The sequence below is a fragment of the Somniosus microcephalus genome, chromosome 7 (genome assembly GCF_052327205.1).
Source record: "Somniosus microcephalus isolate GS21.2 chromosome 7, FLI_Smic_1.0, whole genome shotgun sequence".
Lineage (NCBI taxonomy): Eukaryota > Metazoa > Chordata > Chondrichthyes > Squaliformes > Somniosidae > Somniosus > Somniosus microcephalus.
In genome coordinates this window covers 1,907,797-1,932,092 of record NC_140993.1, presented here as the reverse complement: position 1 = coordinate 1,932,092, position 24,296 = coordinate 1,907,797, and the positions used below count along the sequence as shown (strand labels likewise).

General features: G+C 47.9%; 1 protein-coding gene across 1 annotated transcript in view; it reads right to left on the bottom strand.

Annotated features, from left to right (window-relative positions):
• Positions 1 to 17,556, bottom strand: part of LOC147114454 (uncharacterized) — a 240,950-nt gene extending 223,394 nt beyond the window's left edge. The window contains exon 1 of the mRNA XM_085993919.1: positions 17,385 to 17,556. The gene's annotated coding sequence lies outside the window, so the exon portion shown is untranslated. The remainder of the gene's footprint in view (positions 1 to 17,384) is intronic.
• Between the last annotated feature and the right edge of the window lie 6,740 nt (positions 17,557 to 24,296).

Below are 24,296 nucleotides of genomic sequence, written 5' to 3'. Positions count from 1 at the left end.
CACGTATTGTTCCTTTAGCGCGCGATGGCGGCCGCGTAAGTTGTGGTGCCTCGGATGATCGAGTAGACTCGGTGGCTCACCCGTGAGTTCAAGACAAGCCGTTTCGCGTCATCTGTAGTGACGGTAGTGCTGGAGGCCTCCAGGAAGGCTTCGAAACAGCTCAGCCAGTGTTCAAAGTTATTGGCTGCATCTGCTGCTTGAGGATCCAGGTCTAAACGTTCCGGCTTCAAGATTTGCTCCATGGCGAAAATTTAGTCAATAAAATTGATGCGCTATCAACAACACCAAAGACTACGAGTTGAGCTTATACGAAGTAGGCTTTTATTGACTAAGAACTGGAGCATGCCTCTGCTAGTGGATCCATCCTAAGAGCGCCCGGGGGAAGGGTGGTGAGTCACCTTTATACCCGGGGTTAGGGGTGGAGCCAGGGGCGGAGACATGCCCGGACCTGTGCAGAGTTAGCAGTGGTTTACCACACGACTATAGTTGAATACCTACCGGTAACTAACGCTTGTATCGCAAAGGAAACCCGAAATGCCCCGACACTGTCTCGGGTATATGATTTGACGGTGAAGGGATGGCCAGCACATGGCAACTCACTGTTGCCAGCATTCTCGACAAGGAGAGAACAGCTGTCAGTGTGCCGGGGAACCTTGATGTGTGGATCCCGAGTGGTAATTCCACCCAAGTTAAGGGATAGAGTGCGCAATGAGCTTCATGAGGGTCATCTGGGAGGGGTAAAAATGAAAAGCCTAGCCAGGGCTTGTGTGGTGGCCGGGAATCGATAAACAAATCGAGGACCTGATCAAGAGCTGCTCAGGATGCCAGAAAGTCCAAAATGCACCACCACAGGCCCCTCTACACCCATGGGAGTGGCCCTCATCTCCATGGCAACGGGTGCATATTGATTTTGCTGGTCCATTCATGGACTCAATGTTTTTAATAGCCGTGGATGCGCACTCGAAATGGCCTGAGGTCATCAAAATGTCCTCCACCACCACGGAGAAAACTATTGCAGTCCTACGGACCATTTTTGCCAGGAATGGCTTGCCAGAACAGATTTGCTCCGACAACGGACCACAGTTTGTGTCCGAAGAGTTCCGGAGGTTCTTGAAAAAGAATGGGGTAAGGCATTACACATCCGCCCCGTATCATTCAGCCACAAATGGATTGGCTGAGAGGTTCGTACAAACCTTTAAGAAGGCAATAAAGGCTATGTACAATGACAACATTCCGCTGCAGCACAAGGTGGACAATTTCCTGTTCACCTACTGGAATGCGACACATGCAGTCGCCAACCAGGCCCCAGCCATGATGTTCTTTAACCGAAGGTTAAGATCTCGCCTGGATTTGCTCAGACCAAACGTACGAAGAGATGTTGAGAGTAAGCAATTCCAGCACATCCATGAGAAGCCAACAAGGAGCTTCAATGTAGGGCAACCAGTCTTGGCCCGCGACTACCGAACAGAAAAATGGCAGCCAGGAACGATATGCACACGGCTGGGCCCACGAATGTACACAGTGGACATTGGGGAGAGCATCGTGAGACGCCATGCTGACCAGATCCTAGAGTCACAGGAACAAGTCAACCCCATGCCTCGCTCATACGTACCTGGTGATGAACCCGACGTACAGGTTGCATCTACCCCAGAAACAGTAGCATCGGAAGCTGATGAACCAACCGACGACAGGGGGCAGAATCGCCTCCGCACCAAGAGCAAGACACTCGGGAAAGGCGCTATCCAGAAAGGATCAGGAAGCCTCCCCAAAGACTGAATATATAAATAGACTATTTTCAGCTAATGTTGCATGTTAAAAGTGTTAATTGTAATTAGTTTGATATTTAATTGTTAAATGAGTGTTATGGTACTGTTAATCTGAAAGGGGAGGAATTGTAATGTATATACCTTTAAGGGGGGAACTACTTTGTACAGCTCATGTATACTGTAGTACCGGCAGTGACCACACCTGTATATAGCACTGAGTAGTAATCTGTACAGGCAGGTCCCGTTTGAGCCACGTTGAGTAAACACCTGTTTTACCGTTCTCCTGCAGTCTTTGTCTTATTATACACGGACGTAACACTGGAGGGGTCAAGGACAGAATCTATTTGGTTCAAGTTAAGAAACAATAGAGGTGCCATTACACTACTAGGTGTATTCTATAGGCTACCGACTAGTGGGAAAAATGTGGAGGAGCACATTTGCAGGGAAATTACAGAGAGATGCAAGAACATAAGAAATAGGGGCAGGAGTAGGCCAATCAGCCCCTCGAGCCTGCTCCACCATTCAATAAGATCATGGCTGATCTGATCCTAACCTCAAAGCTTCTATCACTGTGCATCCACCCGAACCCATGTGATCTCCCGGGAGAGGCGAAAAACCAGATAAAGACCCAATGGCCAATTTGGGAGAAAAAAAATCTGGGAAATTCCTCTCCGATCCATCGAGACGATCGAAATTCTTCCAGGAGATCACTCTGTCCCTATATTTTCTACAGTACTTACCTTCTTTAAAGGCGATCTCCAAGCCAGCCAGGAACAGGAATAAAACCATCTCCTGAAATCTAACACAGAATTAGAACACAGTAGGAGCAGAACCAGGCTACATGGCCCCTGGGCCCACTCCACTACCCACAGGGCCATGACCATTCCGAACCCAGACTCATGTCCAATTTCCTGCCCGCTCCCCGTAACCCTTAATTCCCTTTACTTCTAGGAAACTATCTATTTCTGTTTTAAATTTATTTAATGATGTAGCTTTCACAGCTTTCTGGGGCAGCAAATTCCACAAACCTACCACCCTCTGAGTGAAGAAGTTTCTCCTCATCTCAGTTTTGAAAGAGCAGCCCCTTATTCTAAGATTATGCCCCTTAGTTCTAGTTTCACCCATCATTGGGAACATCCTCACCGCATCCACCCGATCAAGCCCCTTCACAATCTTATATGTTTTGTAATACCCACTGGAAATGTTATGTACGCTAAGTATGGTTATCAATCTTTAACTTAGACACTGTATTATCATTGTTATAAATCCCTGGGTTAAAGTTGCCCATGTGAAGGTACGGCAAGAACTTTTAAGTACACAATGTGACTAAGAGCAGACTTTCCATAATTCTGCACCAGTACCAACTGTTGCAGACAGTGAGGCTGCGCAGTCTCCAGGCAGAAACCCCAGGAGGAAGGGGTGGAGTCGGGTTTTTCGAGCGGGAAATGGGAGCGACTGGAAGAGAAGAGGGCAGGAGCTCTGAAAAGAGGGCTCAGGAGGCAAATGGCTGCCGCATCCCGTCCCGGGCTTCCAAACTCGGCCGCCGCCCTTCGTATTAGTAGCTCTGCATCCAGAACTCAAAGTGGGATTCAGTGATCGTGAAGAGAATTCAACGAAGGGGTTCGGAGTCGTAAGTCTTGCAGACATTATACATACCATGAGCTCCAACTTACGCGCGCCAACGAAAGAGTGCACTCGAATTTGGACACAGGGACAGATTATCCTTTGAATCCATATAAATGGAGAATGTATGTTTATTATGTCTAGATTCATTCTAATGTATGCAAATGTCTAATTTAGTTCATTGACCTGTAATCTTCTTATACTGTCTGACGTTAAAACTATAAAGTAAGATAGTTAGAATTAAGCCATTGTAGTAGTGATCTCCTTACTGGACTATAGAATACTGTCTACAACAGAGACCACATCTCACATATATCTAGAGAACCGTGAAAGGGGTTACATTTCAATAAGATCGCCTCTCATTCTTCTGAACTCCAATGAGTAGAGTCCCAATCTACTCAACCTCTCCTCATATGACCACCCCCTCATCCCCGGGATTAACCAAGTGAACCTTCTTTGTACTGACTTGTGAGCAAGTATGTCTTTTCTTAAGTATGGACACCAAAACTGTATGCAGTATTCCAGGTGCGGTCTCACCAATACCTTGTACCACTGCAGCAATACCTCCCTGTTTTTATATTCCATCCCCCTAGCAATAAAAGCCAACATTCCATTGGCCTTCTTGATCACTTGCTGCACCTGCATACTAACTTTTTGAGTTTCGTGCACCAGGACCCCCAGATCCCTTTGTACTTCAGTACTTTCCAGTTTCTTGCCATTAAGATAATAACTTGCTCTATGATTTTTCCTGCCAAAGTGCATAACCTCACACTTTCCAGTATTGTATTCCATCTGCCAAATCTCTGCCCACTTACTTAGCCTGTCTATGTCCCCTTGCAGGTTTTTTATGTCCTCCTCACTCACTACTTTCCCTCCCATCTTTGTATCATCTGCAAACTTTGATATGTTACACTCGGTCCCCTCCTCCAAATCGTTAATATAGATTGTAAAGAGTTGGGGACCCAGCACTGACCCCTGCGGAACACCACTAGTTACTGGTTGCCAATCTGAGAATGAACCATTTATCCCAACTCTCTGCTTTCTGTTAGAGAGCCAATCCTCCACCCACGCCAGAATATTACCCCCAATCCCGTGATTTTTTATCTTGAGCAATAATCTTTTGTGTGGCACCTTGTCAAATGCCTTTTGGAAGTCTAAATACACTACGTCCACTGGTTCCCCTTTATCCACCCTGTATGTTACTTCCTCAAAAAACTCCAGCAAATTTGTCAAACATGACTTCCCCTTCATGAAACCATGCTGAGTTTGTCCTATTAAATTATGTTTATCCAAATGTCGCATTACTGTCTCCTTAATAATGGACTCTAACATTTTACCAACCACAGATGTTAGGCTAACAGGTATATAGTTTCCAGCCTTCTGCCTACTACCCTTTTTAAATAAGGGTGTTACATTAGCAGTTTTCCAATCTGCCGGGACCTTTGCTGAGTCCAGTGAGTTTTGGAAAATTATTACCAATGCATCCACAATCCCTACCGCTACTTCCCTCAAGGCCCTAGGATGCAAGCCATCAGGTCCAGGGGATTTATCCGCCTTGAGTCCCATTATTTTACCAAGTACCACTTCCTTAGTGATTTTAATCATATTAAGTTCCTCCCCCGCTAGAGCCCCCTGTTTGTCCAGTGTTGGGATATTCTTAGTGTCCTCTACTGTAAAGACTGATACAAAATAATTGTTCAGTGTTTTTGCCATCTCCATGTTTCCCACCATTAATTTCCCGGTCTCATCCTCTAAGGGACCAACATTTACTTTAGCCACCTTTTTTCTTTTTATATAACTATAGAAACTTTTACTGTCTGTTATTATATTTTTTGCTAATTTACTTTCATAATCTATCTTCCCTTTCTTAATCAATCTTTTAGTTATTTTTTGCTGTCTTTTAAAGACTTCCCAATCTTCCATCCTCCCACTAGATTTGGCTATCTTATATGCCCTTGTTTTTAGTCGGATACTATCCTTAATTACTTTACTTAGCCACGGATGGCTATCTTTTCTTTTACACCCTTTTTTCCTCAGTGGAATATATTTTTTTTGGAAGTTGTAAAATAACTCCTTAAATGTACACCACTGATCATGTACCGTCTTACCCTTCAGTTAGATGGTTTACCAACCGTCACTCTGCACCAGAAAGGCCTTATTAACTGCAACCCACAGAGTTAAAGTTTGAAAAGAGCACCTAACACCCCACTTACCCTAACTCACACTTACCCAAACTCAGCACGCTCTGCTGACTCGCACTTTTTATGATATTATGATCAGTGTTCCCGAAATGTTCCCCTACTGAAACTTGATTCACCTGACGCACCTCATTCCCCAGAACCAGATCCAGCAATGCCTCCATCCTCGTTGGGCCGGAAACGTACTGATCAAGAAGGTTCTCCTGAACACACTTCAGAAATTCTTCCCCCTCTCTGCCCTTTACACTATTACTATCCCAGCCTATATTAGGATAATTGAAGTCCCCCATTATCACTGCTCTATTGTTCTTGTGCCTTGTGCATTGAGTGGTGCTGGAGTTTTGCTAAGTGGGAGAAAAATCATTTAAGTGTATTTTGTGAATTTTAGTGTGTTAAGAAGTCAATTATTTGAAGTAAGTTAACTTTTTTAAGGGTTTTTTAAACTCTTGGGCAGTTTAAACCGGAAGTAGAATCCGGGTATAAAAGGGGAGGGGCTAGTGCAGTGCACGGAGTGCCTTGTGCATTAAGTGGTGCTGGAGTTTTGCTAAGTGGGAGAGTTCGGATAAGTGGGAGGTGAGGGTGTGTTTTTTGCTCTGTTTTGTTCCCCACTCCCAGGCTTGGACAACACTGCGGAGGCGGAGCAGCGAGATGAGTCAACCAAACAGGCCCCACAGACAGTATTCAAGGAGGAGGTTGGTGATCAGCTGGTTGGTTGGTTTTCTTCCTTCTCTTCTCTTTTATACCTTTAAGTTGGTAAGTCCTTTGAATAGTGGTGTGACATTATCATCTATATCTGGGCAGGGTCTACATAACTAATAATAAGAAATTTAATTAATTATATAGAATGGAGCAGGTGATGTGTTACTGTTGCGAGATGTGGGAGCCGGTGAACCCCATTGAGGCTCACGGTGATTACATCTGCGACAAGTGTTTGCTGCTAGAGGAACTCAAGTTCCATGTTATGGAGCTCGAGACCGAGCTTCAGACACTGCGACACATCAGGGAGTGGGAGAAGTTTCTGGACTGTTTCAGGAGATGGTCACACCTATGAAGTTCATTACTGCAGATGTAGTCCATGGTCAGGGACAGGACGGTGTGACTACGAGTGAGGAAGGTACAGGGATCCAGGATGTAGTGTTGAAGGAGACGCAGCCCTTGTTCTTGTCCAGCAAGATCGAGGTTCTTACTCCCTGTGAGGGCGGGAGCGGGGACTGCAGGGAGGATGAGCAACCTGGCCACAGCACCGTGGTACAGGGGGCCATTCAAGTGGAGGGAGTAAAAAGAAATGTTATAGTGGTAGGGGATAGTATCATTAGGGGGATAGATAGGGTTCTCTGCAGTCAAGAGCGGGAATCCCGAAGGCTGTGTTGCCTACCCGGTGCCAGGGTTAAGGACATCTCCACTGGACTGGAAAGAAACTTGCAGTGGGAGGGGGTGGATCCAGTTGTCGTGGTCCATGTTGGTACAAACGACGTAGATAGGACTAGGAAGCCGGTTCTGTTAAAGGAGTATGAGCAGCTAGGGGTCAAATTAAAAAACAGAACCTCAAGGGTAATAATCTCTGGATTATTACCTGAGCCACGAGCGAATTTGGCTAGGACAAATAAAATTAGAGAGTTAAATGCGTGGCTCAAAGACTGGTGTGGGAGAAATGGGTTTTGCTTCCTGGGACACTGGCACCAGTACTGGGGCAGGAGGGAGCTGTTCCGTTGGGACGGGCTCCACTTGGCCAGTGCTGGGACTAGAGTCCTGGCAAATCATATAACTAGGGCTGTAGAGAGGGATTTAAACTAACTAGTGGGGGGGGGAGGTTCCTAGAGAGCAAATAATAGAAATGACAACAGAGAAGGTCATAGACTTAGGTAGCAGTGGGGAAATTAAAAACCAGAGCGTGTCAGGAAGGGGCAGAAGGTATGGAGCAAAAAGTAAAGTACTAAAAATGGAAAAAACAGGAACTAAGTGTCACAAAACATCTTTGAAAGTTCTCTATCTGAATGCACGTAGCATTCGTAACAAAATAGACGAGTTAATGGCACAAATAACTACATATGGGTATGATCTTGTGGCCATTACAGAAACATGGCTGCAGGGTGACAATGCCTGGTAATTAAACATACCAGGTTATTTAACGATCAGGAAGGACAGGCAGGAAGGAAGGGGAGGTGGGGTGGCTATGTTAATAAAGGAAGGAATCACTGTAATACAGAGAAATGATATTGGGTCAAAAGGTCAGGATAATGAGACAGTTTGGGTGGAGGTAAGGAATAATAAGGGGAAAAAAACACGAGTGGGCGTAGTCTATAGGCCTCCAAACAGTTGCAACTCTGTTGGACGGAGTATCAATCAGGAAATAGTAGAGGCTTGTAATAAGGGAACGTCTATAATTATGGGGGATTTTAACTATCATATTAATTGGACAAATCAAATTGGGCAGGGCTGCCTTGAGGATGAGTTCATTGAGTGTATTAGGGATGGGTTTCTTGAGCAGTATATAACTGAACCGACCAGGTGGCAAGCAACCTTAGATCTGGTCCTGTGTAACGAGACAGGATTAATTAAAAATGTCCTAGTAAAGGATCCCCTTGGAATGAGTGACCAGAACATGGTTGAATTCCATATTCAATTAGAGGTTGAGAAGGTTGGATCTCAAACAAGCGTGCCAAACTTGAATAAAGGAGACTATGAAGGTATGAGAGCGGAATTGAGTAGAGTGGATTGGGAAAATAGATTAAAGGGTAAGACGATACATGATCAGTGGTGTACATTTAAAGAGTTATTTTACAACTTCCAAAAAATATATATTCCAGTGAGAAGAAAAGGGTGTAAAAGAAAAGACAGCCATCTGTGGCTAAGTAAAGAAATTAAGGATAGTATTCAACTAAAAACAAGGGCATATAAGGTAGCCAAATCTAGTGGGAGGATAGAGGATTGGGAAAACTTTAAAAGACAGCAAAAAATAACAAAAAGATTGATTAAGAAAGGGAAGATAGATTATGAAAGTAAATTAGCAAAAAATGTAAAAACAGATAGTAAGAGTTTTTATAGTTATATAAAAAGAAAAAGGGTGGCTAAAGTAAATGTTGGTCCCTTAGAGGATGAGACCGGGAAATTAATGGTGGGAAATATGGAGATGGCAAAAACACAATGAATATTTTGTATCAGTCTTTACAGCAGAGGACACTAAGAATATCCCAACACTGGACAAACAGGGGGCTAAAGGGGGGGGAGGAGCTAAACACGATCAAAATCACGAAGGAAGTGGTATTCGGTAAAATAATGGGACTCAAGGCGGATAAATCACCTGGACCTGATGGCTTACATCCTATGGTCTTGAGGGAAGTGGCAGTAGGGATTGTGGATGCATTGGTAATAATTTTCCAAAACTCCCTGGACTCAGCAAAGGTCCCGGCAGACTGGAAAACTGCTAATGTAACACCCTTATTTAAAAAGGGCAGTAGACAGAAGGCTGGAAACTATAGACCGGTTAGCCTAACATCTGTGGTAGGTAAAATTTTGGAGTCCATTATTAAGGAGACAGTAACAGGACATTTGGATAATCATAATTTAATAGGACAAAGTCAGCATGGTTTAATGAAGGGGAAGTCATGTTTGACAAATTTGCTGGAGTTCTTTGAGGAAGTAAGATAATGGGTGGATAAAGGGGAACCAGTGGACGTAGTGTATTTAGACTTCCAAAAGGCATTTGACAAGGTGCCACACAAAAGATTATTGCTTAAGATAAAAAAATCACGGGATTGGGGGTAATATTCTGGCATGGATAGCGGATTGGCTATCTAACAGAAGGCAGAGAGTTGGGATAAATGGTTCATTCTCAGACTGGCAATCAGTAACTAGTGGTGTTCCGCAGGGGTCAGTGCTGGGTCCCCAACTCTTTACAATCTATATTAACGATTTGGAGGAGGGGACCGAGTGTAACATATCAAAGTTTGCAGGTGATACTAAGATGGGAGGGAAAGTAGTGAGTGAGGAGGACATAAAAAACCTGCAAGGGGACATAGACAGGCTAAGTAAGTGGGCAGAGATTTGGCGGGTGGAATACAATACTGGAAAGTGTGAGGTTATGCACTTTGGCAGGAAAAATCGTAGAGCAAGTTATTATCTTAATGGCAAGAAACTGGAAAGTACTGAAGTCCAAAGGGATCTGGGGGTCCTGGTGCACGAAACTCAAAAGGTTAGTATGCAGGTGCAGCAAGTGATTAAGGCGGCCAATGGAATGTTGGCTTTCATTGCTAGGGGGATAGAATATAAAAATAGGGGGGTATTGCTTCAGTTGTACAAGGTATTGGTGAGACCGCACCTGGAATATTGCATACAGTTTTGGTGTCCATACTTAAGAAAAGACATACTTGCTCTCGAGTCAGTACAAAGAAGGTTCACTCGGTTAATCCCGGGGATGAGGGGATGGACATATGAGGAGAGGTTGAGTAGATTGGGACTCTACTCATTGGAGTTCAGAAGAATGAGAGGCGATCTTATTGAAACATATAAGATTGTGAAGGGGTTGGATCGGGTGGATGCGGGGAGGATGTTCCCGATGATGGGTGAAACTAGAACTAGGGGGCATAGTCTTAGAATAAGGGGCTGCTCTTTCAAAACTGAGATGAGGAGGAACTACTTCACTCAGAGGGTGGTAGGTCCATGGAATATGCTGCCCCAAAAAGCTGTAGAAGCTACATCATTACATAAATTTAAAACAGAAATAGACAGTTTCCTAGAAGTAAAGGGAATTAAGGGTTACGGGGAGCGGGCAGGAATTTGGACATGAGTCTAGGTTCGGATCGGTCATGGCCCTGTGGGTAGCGGAGCGGGCCCAGGAGCCGTGTAGCCTGATCCTGCTCCTATTTCGTGAGTCTAATTCTGTTAGATTCAGGAGATGGTTCAGTGATAGTAGATTGGCGGTTAGGATCAGATCAGCCATGATCTTATTGAATGGCGGAGCAAGCTCGAGGGGCCGATTGGCCTACTCCTGCTCCTATTTCTTATGTTCTTATGTTCTTATAGGTTAGCTCTGGAAAAGGACAGGGAGCAATCTAGAGTCAAAATACTTAACTAGAGGAGGGCCAATTTCAGTGGGATGAGAACAGAGCTGGCCCGGGTAAATTGGAATCAAAGATTGGCAGGCAAAACTGTCATCGAACAATGGGCTGCCTTTAAAGAGGAGATGATTCAGGTACAGTCGAGGTACATTCCCACGAGGGGGAAAGGTAGGGCAACTAAAGTCAGGGCTCCCTGGATGACAAAAGAGATAGAGAGTAAGATAAAGCAGAAAAAAGGGGCATATGACAGATGTCAGGTTGAGAATACAAGAGAGAACCAGGCTGAATACAGAAAGTTCAGAGGGGAAGTGAAAAAGGAAATAAGAAAGGACAAAGAGTATGAGGATAGACTGGCAGCTAACATAAAAAGAAATCCGAAAGTCTTCTATAGGCATATAAATAGTAAACGGGTAGTAAGAGGAGGGGTGGGGCCAATTAGGGACCAAAAAGGAGACCTACGCATGGAGGCAGAGGGTATGGCTGAGGTACTAAATGAGTATTTTGCATTTGTCTTCACCAAGGAAGAAGATGCTGTCATAGACATAGTGAAGGAGGAGGTAGAGGAGATACTGGATGGGCTAAATTTTGATAAAGACAAGGTACCAGAAAGGCTGGCTGTACTTAAAGTGGATAAATCACCAGGACCGGATGGGATGCATCCTAGGACGCTGAGGGAAGAGAAGGTGAAAATTGCAGAGGTACCGACCATAATCTTCCAATCCTCCTTGGATATGGGGTTGGTGCCAGATGACTGGAGAATTGCAAATGTTACACCCTTGTTCAAGAAAGGGTGTAAGGACAAACCCAGCAACCACGGGCCAGTCAGTTTAACCTCGGTAGTGGGGAAGCTTTTAGAAACAAAAATCAGGGACAAAATTAACAGTCACTTGGACAACTGTGGATTAATTAAGGGAAGCCAGCACGGATTTGTTAAAGGCAAACCGTGTTTAACCAACTTGATCGAGTTTTTTAATGATGTAACGGAGAGGGTTGGTGAGGGCAATGTGGTTGATGTAAGTCTCACATCGGTAGTGGGGAAAATGCTAGAGTCCATTATAAAATATGTAACAGCAGAGCACTTGGAAAACAGTGACAGGATCGGACAAAGTCAACATGGATTTACAAAAGGTAAATCATGCTTGATTAATCTACTGGAATTTTTAGAGGATGTAACTGGTAGAATAGATGAGAGAACCAGTGGATGTGGTGAATTTGGACTTTCAGAAGGCTTTCGATAAGGTCCTGTATAAGAGATTAGCGTGTAAAGTTAAAGCACATGGGATTGGCGGTAAGGTACTGTCTTGAATAGAGAACTGGTTGGCAGACAGGAAGCAAAGAGTTGGAATAAACGGGTCTTTTTCCGAGTGGCAGGCAGTGACTAGTGGGGTACCACAGGGATCGGTGCTAAGTCCCCAGCTATTCACAATATATATTAATGATCTAGACGAGGGAACTAGATGTAATATCTCCAAGTTTGCAGACGACACAAAGCTGGGTGGGCGTGTGTGCTGTGAGGAGGATGCCGAGAAACTCCAGTATGATTTGGACAGGTTGGGTGATTGGGCAGATGCATGGCAAATGCAGTATGTGGATAAATGCGAAGTTATCCACTTCGGTGGCAAAAACAGGAAGGCAGATTATTATCTGAACGGCAATAGATTGGGAAAAGGGGAACTGCAACGAGACCTGGGTGCCCTTGTGCACCAGTCGCTGAAGGTAAGCATGCAGGTGCAGCAGGCAGTTAAGAAGGCAAATGGTATGTTGGCCTTCATAGCGAGAGGGTTCGAGTACAGGAGCAAGGATGTCTTGCTGCAGTTGTACAGGGCCTTGGTGAGACCGCACCTTGAATATTGTGTGCATTTTTGGTCACCTTATCTGAGGAAGAATGTTCTTCCCATGGAGGGAGTGCAGCGAAGATTCACCAGACTGATACCTGGGATGGCAGGAATGACGTATGCGGAGAGATTGGGTCAATTAGGCTTATATTTGCTAGAGTTTAGATGAATGAGAGGGGATCTCATTGAAACTTATAAAATTCTAACAGGACCAGACAGACTAGATGCAGGAAGGATGTTTCCGATGGTCGGGGAGTCTAAGGATAAGGGGTAAGCCATTTAGGACAGAGATGAGGAGGAATTTCTTCACCCAGAGAGTGGTGAACCTGTGGAATTCTCTACCACAGAAGGCAGTTGAGGCCAATTCATTAAGTATATTCAAGAAGGAGTTAGATATATTTCTTAAGGCTAAAGGGATCAAGGGATATGGGGAGAAGGCAGGGACAGGGAACTGAATTTGGATGATCAGCCATGATCTCATTAAATGGCGGAGCAGGCTCGAGGGGCCAAATGGCCTACTCCTGCTCCTATCTTCAATGTTTCTATGATGTGGTGTACATGGACTTCCAAAAGGCATTTGATAAAGTGCCACATCCATGGGCTTCAACTTTTCTGGCAAGCCCATTAGTAAAAGGGACAGTGGCTGCATGGATATGAAATTGGCCCAGTGACAGGAAACAGAGGGTAGTGGTGAACGGTTGTTTTTCGGACTGGAGGAAGGTACACAGTGGCATTCCCCAGGGGTCGGATCTAGGACCACTGCTTTACTTGATATGTTCTGGATGAGCAAAAATTTTCTCCAATTAAATATTGGGAAGACCGAAGCCATTGTTTTCGGTCCCCACCACGAACTCCGTTCCCGAGCCACTGACTCCATCCCTCTCCTCAACATCTGTCTGAGGCTGAACCACACTGTTCGCAACCTTGGTGTCATATTTGACCCTGAAATGAGCTTCCGAACACATATCCACAGTATAACAAAGACCGCCTACTTCCACCTCCGTAACATCGCTTGTCTCCACCCCTGCCTCAGCTCATCCGCTGCTGAAACCCTCCCCCGGGCCTTTGTTACCTCTAGACTTGACTATTCCAACACACTCCTGGCTGGCCTCCCACATTCCACCCTACGTGAACTTGAGATCATCCAAATCTCGGCTGCCCGCGTCCTAACTCGCACCAAGTCCCGTTCACCCATCACCCCTGTGCTCGCTGACCTACATTGGCTCCTGGTTAAGCAGCGCCTCGATTTCAAAATTCTCATCCTTGTTTTCAAATCCCTCCATGGCCTCACCCCTTCCCTATCTCTGTAATCTCCTTCAGCCCCACAACCCCCGAGATATCTGTGCTCCTCTAATTCTGCCCTCTTGAGCATCCCTGATTTTAATCGCTCAATCTTGGGTGGCCGTGCCTTCTGTTGCCTGGGCCCTAAGCTTTGGAATTCCCTCCCTAAGCCTCTCCGCCTCGCTACCTCTCTTTCCTCCTTTAAGGCGCTCCTTAAAACCTACCTCTTTGACCAAGCTTTTGGTCACCTGCCCTAATTTCTCCTCATGTGGCTCGGTGTCAAATTTTTAAAATAATAATCTACCTTCCTGTTTTTGACACCAAAGTGGATAACCTCGCATTTATCCACGTTATACTGCATCTGCCATGCTTCTGCCCAATCACCCAGCCTGTCCAAATCATACTGGAGTTTCTCGGCATCCTCCTCACAGAACACACGCCCACCCAGCTTTGTGTCGTCTGCAAACTTGGAGATATTACATCTAGTTCCCTCATCTAGATCATTTATATTGTGAATAGCTGGGGTCCAAGGACCGATCCCTACGGTACCCCACTAGTCACTGCCTGCCACTCAGAAAAAGACCCGTTTATTCCAACTCTTTGCTTCTGTCTGCCAACCAGTTCTCTATCCAAGTCAATACCTTGCCCGCCAATCCCATGTGCCTTAACTTTACACGCTAATCTCTTATGCGGGACCTTATCGAAAGCCTTTTGAATGTCCAAATACGTCACATCCACTGGTTCTCCTTTATCTATTTCACCAGTTACATCATCAAAAAATTCCAGTAGATTAGTCAAGCATGATTTACCTTTTGTAAATCCATGTCGACTTTGTCCAATCCTGTCACTGTTTTCCAAGTGCTCTGCTATTACATCTTTTATAATGGACTCGAGCATTTTCCCCACTACCGATGTCAGGCTTACCGGTCTGTAATTCCCCGTTTTCTCTCTTCCACCTTTTTTGAATAGTGGGGTAACATTAGTTACCCTCCAATCCATGGGAACTGTTCCAGAGTCTATCGAATTTTGGAAGATGACCAGCAATGCATCTACTATATCGATATCTATCTATCTATCAAAAAAAGCAGTGGCCCCAGCACTGACCCTTGGGGAACACCACTGTCTCCCATCCTCCAGTTTGAAAAACAGCCATTTACCACAACTCACTGTTTTCTGTCCTTAAGCCAATTCCTTATCCAAGCTGCCACTGACCCACCTATTCCATGAGCCTCAATTCTGTTAACCAGCCTTCTATGTGGTACTTTGTCAAACGCCTTCCTAAAATCCATGTAGACAACATCCATTGCATTCCTTTCATCAATCCTCCCTGTTACTTCATCAAAAAATTCAATTAATTAGTCTGTCACTTTAATTCTCCTCTACATTGGGGAGACCAAACGCAGATTGGGTGACCGCTTTGCAGATCACCTCTGTTCAGTCCGTAAGGGTGACCCCGAGCTTCCGGTCGCCTGTCACTAATTCTCCGCTCCACTCCCACTCTGACCTCACCGTCCTTGGCCTCTTGCACTGTTCCAATGAAGCTCAACGTAAGCTCGAGGAACAGCACCTCCTCTTTCGATTAGGCACTTTACAGCCTTCTGGACTCAACATCGAGTTCAACAATTTCAGACCATAACCTCGGCCCCGATCTCTTTCTTTCATTTTTTCTCTCTCTCACATGGCAGCTGCCATTTCCGTTTACACTTCATCTAGTGTCATCTTTAGTTTCTTAACTTGTCCCATTAAGGAAGTGATAGCAGGGCATTTAGAAAATCATAATATAGTCAAGCAGAGTCAGCCTGGTTTTATGAAAGGGAAATCATGTTTGACAAATTTGCTGGAGTTCTTTGAGGATGTAACGAGCAGGGTGGATAAAGGGGAACCAGTAGATGTAGTGTATTTGGATTTCCAGAAGGCATTCGATAAGGTGCCAACTAAAAGGTTACTGCACAAGATAAGAGCTCTCGGGGTTGGGTGTAATATATTAGCATGGATAACATTGGCTAACTTACAGAAAAGAGAGTCGGGATAAATGGGTCATTTTCAGGTTAGCAAACTAACTAGTGGGGTGCCACAGGGATCAGTGCTGGGGCCCCAACTATTTACAATCTATATTAATGACTTGGATGAAGGGACCGAGTGTACTGTAGCCAAATTTGCTGACGATACAAAGATAGGTGGGAAAGCAAGTTGTGAGGAGGACACAGAGGTTGCAAAGGGATATAGACAGGCTCAGTGAGTGGGCAAAAATTTGGCAGATGGAGTATAATGTGGGAAAATGTGAGGTTATCCACTTTGGTAGGAAGAATAGAAAAGCAAAATATTATTTAAATGGAGAGAGACTACAGAACGCTGCGGTACAGAGGGGTCTGGGTGTCCTCGTACATGAAACACAAAATGTTAGCATGCAGGTACAGCAATTAATTAGGAAGGCAAATGGAATGTTGGCCTTTATTGCAAGAGGGATTAAAAGTAGGGAAGTCTTGCTACAACTGTACAGGGCGTTGGTGAGACCACACCTGGAGTACTGCGTACAGTTTTGGTCTCCTTATTTAAGGAGGGATATACTTGCATTGGAGGCAGTTTAGAGAAAGTTCACGAGGTTGATTCCTGGGATGAAGGGGTTGTCTTATGAGGAAAGGTTGAGCAGGTTGGGCCTATACTCATTGGAGTTTAGAAGAATGAGAGGGGATCTTATTGAAACATAAGATTCTGAGGGGGCTCGACAGGGTGGATACTGAGAGGATGTTTCCCCTCGTGGGGGAATCTAGAACTGGGGGCATAGTTTCAGAATAAGGGGTCGCCCTTTTAAGACGGAGATGAGGAGGAATTTCTTCTCAGAGTGTCATGAATCTTTGGAATTCTCTACCCCAGAGAGCTGTGGAGGCTGAGTCATTGAATTGTTTGAACTACAGGGGAGTCGAGGGTTATGGGAACAGGCAGAAAAGTGAAGTCGAGGCCAAGATCAGATCAGCCATGATCTTATTGAATGGTGGAGCATAGGTGAGACACAGCGTAAAGCTCCCTCTACACTGTCCCATCAAACACTCCCAGGGCAGGTACAGCACGGATTAGATACAGAGTAAAGCTCCCTCTACATTGTCCCCATCAAACACTCCCAGGGCAGGTACAGCACGGGTTAGATACAGAGTAAAGCTCCCTCTACACTGTCCCATCAAACACTCCCAGGGCAGGTACAGCACGGGATAGATACAGAGTAAAGCTCCCTCTACACTGTCCCATCAAACACTCCCAGGGCAGGTACGGCACGGGTCAGATACAGAGTAAAGCTCCCTCTACACTGTCCCATCAAACACTCCCAGGGCAGGTACAGCACAGGTTAGATACAGAGTAAAGCTCTCTTTAAATTGGTTCACCAAACACAGCCAACTCAGATCCAGCATGTGTTAAATGCAGCGTACAGCTCCACTGACACTATCCGATGATTCACGCCAGCTCAGGTAATGCATAGTAAGAATGCAGAATAAAAATCCCTCTACATGTAAGTGTCAAGCACTCCCAGGTAGCTTCACACACGAGTTAAGCTCGGGTCAACTTGTCGCATCGAAGGCCGAGTCTTCTGGCAGCTGTCAGACAGCTCCCTCTGGCTGGTTAGACTCTCACCTCTGGAGGGGTCTTAGTCCCAGCTGATCGGCTCTGTGAATCCAGCCACCTCCATCCAGTCCCAGTTAGTGTGACGGTGATTCGACTCCTCTCTCCACTTTTCACAGATACTGTTCAGTCCAAGAATCCTTTAACATAAAACTGATTAATATTAATTCTAGAATCTGTAATTGGAATACAATTTTTGTGACTATGATTAGATTTAATTTGAATATATTTGTAATTAATGACATTAGGTTGAATTACTTACTTTATTAAATTGTTCTTTCCTTTCCCCTATTTATATGGGCCAGACTCACCGGCAGAGTCAGCTGCCATGTCCAGCTCCACCCACACTGACTCCCACTGATGCTGTGTAACCAGGGGCGTAAACCGTCTCCAGTTGACATCAGAAAGGAGCCAGGGACCATGTCACAAAGCAGCCCAAACCCCTCCCACTCTAGGTATTACAGAGTCACATGACCAGGCTCTGCTCCTGGTGTGCAGTCTCACTGGGCATGAACGCAGGTTGTACAATCAGTCCTGTCTCCAACCCTGCTCCCGCGTACTGAGACTCCAGGCAGGGAGCACGGACTCCCAAAATTACCACTGATAAATTCTCCCTCCCATCCTCTGAATGCGAGATCCCACTATTCAAAGACCCCAATTTCTACCTCTTGCTTTACACTCCAGCAAGTTTCCCTCTCTTTATATCGGTGAGTCTCCCGCCTGCTTTGGCAGAGAGAGACGGTTTGTGGGAATGGTGTTTGGGATACGGCAAGGATATTACCTCTCCCTCCTTTGTGCTCTGAAACAAGTCTATTCCCTGTAACAGGAAGGGCAGCAGAGGCAATAAGTGGAGGGATCTTCAGGGGGATCAAGTGCTGGGACCATCGGAGCATTAATTGGAGGGTGCATCATGGGCAATAGGCTCCCTCTGTATTATCCCATCAAACACTCCCAGGGCAGGTACAGCACGGGTTAGATACAGAGTAAAGCTCCCTCTACACTGTCCCATCAAACACTCCCAGGGCAGGTACAGCACGGGTTAGATACAGAGTAAAGCTCCCTCGACACTGTCCCATCAAACACTCCCAGGGCAGGTACAGCACGGGTTAGATACAGAGTAAAGCTCCCTCTACACTGTCCCATCAAACACTCCCGGGCAGGTACAGCACGGGTTAGATACAGAGTAAAGCTCCCTCTACACTGTCCCATCAAACACTCCCAGGGCAGGTACAGCACGGGTTAGATACAGAGTAAAGCTCCCTCTACACTGTCCCATCAAACACTCCCGGGCAGGTACAGCACAGGGTTAGATACAGAGTAAAGCTCCCTCTACACTGTCCCATCAAACACTCCCGGGCAGGTACAGCACGGGTTAGATACAGAGTAAAGCTCCCTCTACACTGTCCCATCAAACACTCCCAGGGCAGGTACAGCACGGGTTAGATACAGAGTAAAGCTCCCTCTACACTGTCCCAACCTACACACATGTTATATCAAAACAAAGCTTATCATTAGGGGAGTCCAATAGGCGTATTTACTTTTTGGTCAGACAAAAATTGTTCGGTCAGTATTCAAAAAACGTTCAAAAATCCTTAAAAATCCCCTCATTAGCGGTTGACCGATCCTACCGCTTATTAGCGTTGACTGACGTGATGATTGACCAATCCTACACTTCAGTGACCTGATAGTTGACCAATCCGTGCGTCACCGGGGGCGTTTCATTCCGTGTGTGGGCGGGCCTAATCCTGCAGCCTCCCGAAACTTCCCCTCCATTTTTTAAAACCCCAGCGCAGGCACTGACACATTAAGTAACACAATTAAATAGTTTTTTTAAAAAGTTAATTAATTTGTAAATATTTTCTCTCACCTCATTAATTTTCCTACCTTTCACCCTATTTTTTCCTCTTGACTCGCCACCTCCGCCGGGCGCCGCAACCTTCCAGGGTTACCCTGCCTGCAGGCCTCGAAGCCTCGGCCTCTCCTCCCCAGCCACCCCCGAGCTAGGCACCTCCCGTCCCGCTGGCCCCGATTACTAACAAGCAGCCCGCGATCGCCGCCATCTTTGTAAAGGCTGTGATGCGCTATCAATTCTAATAAAAGGCTAGGCAGAGTTCAGAACAACAGGCTTTTATTAACTACTGAATTGCACTTCAGACAGATCAGGACTATGCCTCTAGTGGACGACCGAATGCCAGGAGCTGCCATGCGGCCGCTCTTATACTCGGTAGCCCAGGGGCGGAGTCAGCTGAGGCATAGTCAGGCACAACAGTGAAACAAGAGTGAACGACAACAACAACAACAACAGTGAACACAGTGAACTACAGTGGTTTACCACATTCACCCCTCATTTAAAATTAAGTCCGGCGGGGTGAAGTGTATCAAATGTTCGAGTAGGCGAGTCTGTCGGGCAGCCTCGTTTGCCATCGAGATCTTCGTGGCGACGGTTGCGATGGTACAGCTTCCCATGACGCGTCTTGAGCGGGGTCCAGCACCGGCGTATCGTCCCCTTTGGTGTTGGGTGGGCGAGTGGGCTCCGGCTGGTCCTGGGGGCGCGGCATGCCGTCTACTGGGGTGGAATGGACAGGGGTGAGAATTGGGTCTACTGAATTTTGGGCCGTGTCGGAGGGGGTCGTGGTGGGGGGCAATGGTGGCGGGTCAGTGGACCCCGAGGGTGCCAGATCTCTAATGGAGACTGTGTCCTCCCGCCCGTCCGGGTATGCCACGTAGGCGTACTGGGGGTTGGCATGGAGGAGGTGAACCTTCTCTACCAGGGGAGCCGTTTTGTGGGACCTTACATGCTTCCTCAGCAGGACGGGCCCTGGGGACGTCAGCCAGTGTGGTAGTGAGTTACCGGATGTGGACCTCCGGGGAAAAACAAACATTCGCTCATGGGGGGTTGCGTTGGTGGCTGTACACAGCAGTGGCCGGATGGAGTGGAGCGCATCGGGTAGGACATCCTGCCAACGGGAGGTCGGAAGGCCCCTAGATTTTAAGGCTAGGAGGGCCGCCTTCCAGACCGTCGCGTTCTCTCTTTCGACCTGTCCGTTCCCCCGGGGGTTGTAGCTGGTGGTCCGGCTTGAGGCAATACCTCTCATGAGCAGGTACTGACGGAGTTCGTCGCTCATGAAGGACGAGCCCCGGTCGCTATGAATATAGCTGGGAAAACCGAACAGAGCAAAGAGGTTGTGCAGGCATTTAATGACCGTAGCGGTGGTCGTGTCCGGGCAGGGGATGGCAAAAGGGAAACGGGAGTACTCATCAACTATGTTGAGGAAGTACACATTGCGGTCAGAGGAGGGGAGGGGCCCTTTAAAGTCGATACTCAGGCGCTCAAAAGGGCGGGTGGCCTTGATCAGGTTTGCTCTGTCAGGCCTATAGAAGCGCGGCTTGCACTCTGCACAGACTGGGCAGCTCCTGGTCATGGTCCTGACCTCCTCGATGGAGTAAGGCAGGTTGCGGCCCTTAATGAAATGGAAGAACCTGGTGACCCCCGGGTGGCAGAGGTCATTGTGGAGGCCCCGTAGTCTATCGATCTGCGCGGTGGCGCATGTGCCTCGCGATAGAGCGTCTGAGGGTTCGTTGAGTTTCCCTGGCCGGTACAAGATGTCGTAATTGTAGGTGGAAAGTTCGATTCTCCACCTCAAAATCTTGTCATTTTTGATTTTACCCCTCTGCTTGTTGTTGAACATGAAAGCAACTGAACGCTGGTCAGTAAGCAGGGTAAATCGTTTTCCAGCCAGGTAGTGCCGCCAGTGGCGCACCGCCTCCACAATGGCCTGGGCCTCTTTTTCCACAGAGGAGTGTCTGAGTTCGGAGCCCTGGAGGGTTCGTGAAAAGAAGGCCACGGGTCTTCCCGCCTGGTTAAGGGTAGCGGCCAGGGCGAAGTCGGATGCATCGCTCTCCACCTGGAAGGGGATGGACTCGTCTACCGAGTGCATGGTGGCCTTGGCAATGTCATCTTTTATACGGTGAAAGGCTAAGTGGGCCTCCGCCGTCAGGGGGAAGGAAGTGGACTTGATAAGTGGACGGGCTTTGTCCGCATAATGAGGGACCCACTGGGCGTAATAGGAAAAGAAGCCCAGGCACCTTTTGAGGGCCTTGAGACAGTGGGGCAGGGGAAGTTCCATCAGCGGGCGCATCCGGTCAGGGTCAGGACTGATGACTCCGTGTTTCACCACGCAACCAAGGATAGCGAGGCGGGCTGTGCGGAATATGCACTTTTCCTTGTTGTACGTGAGGTTTAGGAGTTGGGCCGTGCGGAGGAACTTATCAAGATTGGCGTCATGGTCCTGCAGGTCATGGCCGCAGATGGTCACGTTGTCTAGGTAGGGAAACGTGGCCTGTAACGCATTCTCGTCGACCATCCGGTCCATCTCCCTCTGGAAGACGGAGACACCGTTGGTGACGCCAAAAGGAACCCGGAGGAAGTGAAAAAGGCGGCCGTTTGCCTCAAAAGCTGTGTACTGGCGGTCCTCAGGGCGGATAGGGATTTGGTGGTATGCTGCCTTGAGGTCAATGGTCGAGAAAACGCGGTATTGCGCTATCTTATTAACCATGTCGGCTATGCGGGGGAGGGGGTATGCGTCCAACTGGGTGTACTTGTTGATAGTCTGGCTGTAGTCGATGACTAGGCGCTGCTTGTTGCCAGTCTTAACGACTACCACCTGGGCTCGCCAGGGGCTGGTACTATCCTCAATAATCCTCTCTTTCAGGAGCCGCGTCACCTCAGATCTTATGAACGATCTGTCCCCGGTGCTGTATCGCCTGCTCTTTGTGGCGATAGGCTTGCAGTCGCGGGTGAGGTTGGCGAACAGTGGGGGGGGGGGGTGATTTTGAGGGTGGAGAGACTACAGGTGGGGCGTGGCGGGCAATTTAAAAACTGCTGGTTGCAGGACAGTGAGCGGGGGAAGAGGTCCACCGTATGTCAAGGTGACACTCTTAAAGTGACAATGAAAGTCCAACCCCAGTAGAACGGCAGCGCAGAGATGTGGCAGGACGAATAGCTTTACATTTTTATATACGGAGCCCTTCACCGAGAGGGTCACTACGCAGTAGCCGCCGACGTCTGCTGAGTGGGATTTCGAGGCCATGGAGATCCGATGGCGCGTTGGCCGGACCGAGAGAGAATAGCGCCGTACTGTATCAGGGTGTATGAAGCTCTCCGTGCTCCCGGAATCAAAAAGGCAAGTTGTGGCGCGGCCATTTACCTGGATGTCCATCGTGGACCTGGCTAGCTGATGGGGTCTGGATTGATCCAGCGTGATGGAGGCCGCTGTGGAGTCGGTAGCGTCGCTGTAGAACCCCGGTGAGGCGGCGGTGGGTGAGTCGGGGGCCCGTTGGCAGAATGGCAGACAAGATGGCGGCGTCGGAGAGGAAGGACAAAATGGCGGCGCCCATGACGATCCCGATCCCCACGAGGCTGGAGGGAGGCAAGATGGGCCGCTCCCACGAATCGCACGCGGCGCTGCTGGAGGTAGGGGTCTTCTGGCTTCTGCAGACGCCAGCGTAGTGTCCCTTCTTACCGCAGGCAGAGCAGACCGCGTTTTTCGCCGCGGGCAGCGCGCCCTGGGGTGTTTGGTTTGGCCACAGAAATAACATTTCTGGCTCGGGCGGGACATCGCTGCAGCAGTTGAGGCCAGGGCCGTGGCGGCGCTGCGTCCCAAGGTGGCGGCGGGCTGCGGCATCCACGAGGCGGGCCGCGCGGTCCGGGGAGTAGGCCTCCATGTTCCGGTGGGCTACGTCCAACGAGAGGGTGAGTGAAATCGCCTTCTTCAGGTCGAGCTCGCTACTTTCCAGCAGTCGCTGCCGTGTGTGAGTGGACCTGAGGCCCGCCACGAGGGCGTCCCGGATGAGCTCCTCCGTATGTTCCGTGGCTGTTACTTGCTTGCATTCGCAGGCTCGGCCGAGTTCCTTCAGCGCCCGTATGTATGCTTCTGTGGGTTCCCCGGGCTGTTGTTTGCGAGACCCCAGGAGATGTCTTGCGTAAACATAGTTGATCCGGGCGTGCGTATTGCTCCTTCAAGATGTTGATAGCCCCCTGGTAGCTCGTAGCGTCCCGGATAAGGGCAAAAGCTCGGTGGTTTACTTTAGAGTTCAGCACCCTGAGCTTGTCGGCATCGGCGGCGACGGTCTCGCCGGATGCAGTCAGAAAGGACTCAAAACAGTGCAGCCAGTGCGAGAACTTAGCAGTCGAGTCCGGTTCTTGCGGGTCGAGTTCCAGGCACTTGATCTTAAGAATCTGCAGCATCGTTTTTTTTTTTCAGTAGTTAATAAAATTGATGCGCTATCAATTCTAATAAAAGGCTAGGCAGAGTTCAGAACAACAGGCTTTTATTAACTACTGAATTGCACTTCAGACAGATCAGGACTATGCCTCTCGTGGACGACCGAATGCCAGGAGCTGCCATGCGGCCGCTCTTATACTCGGTAGCCCAGGGGCGGAGTCAGCTGAGGCATAGTCAGGCACAACAGTGAAACAAGAGTGAACGACAACAACAACAACAGTGAACACCTCATTAATTTTCCGACCTTTCACCCTATTTTTTCCTCTTGACTCGCTACCTCCGCCGGGCGCCGCAACCTTCCAGGGTTACCCTGCCTGCAGGCCTCAAAGCCTCGGCCTCTCCTCCCCAGCCACCCCCGAGCTAGGCACCTCCCGTCCCGCTGGCCCCGATTACTAACAAGCAGCCCGCGATCGCCGCCATCTTTGTAAAGGCTGGCAGGCCCGAACTGAGGGGGGGTCATTCGCGCCGGGCCTGACCGCTACGCCACGCACGAGGCCTACGCCTCACCAACGCCGGGCTCCCTCCCTCTCTCTCTCCCCCCCTCCCACTCTCTCCTCCCCCTCCCCTCAACCCCCTCTCCTCCCCCTCTCCCTCAACCCCCTCTCCTCCCCCCTAACCCCCTCTCCTCCCCCCTAACCCC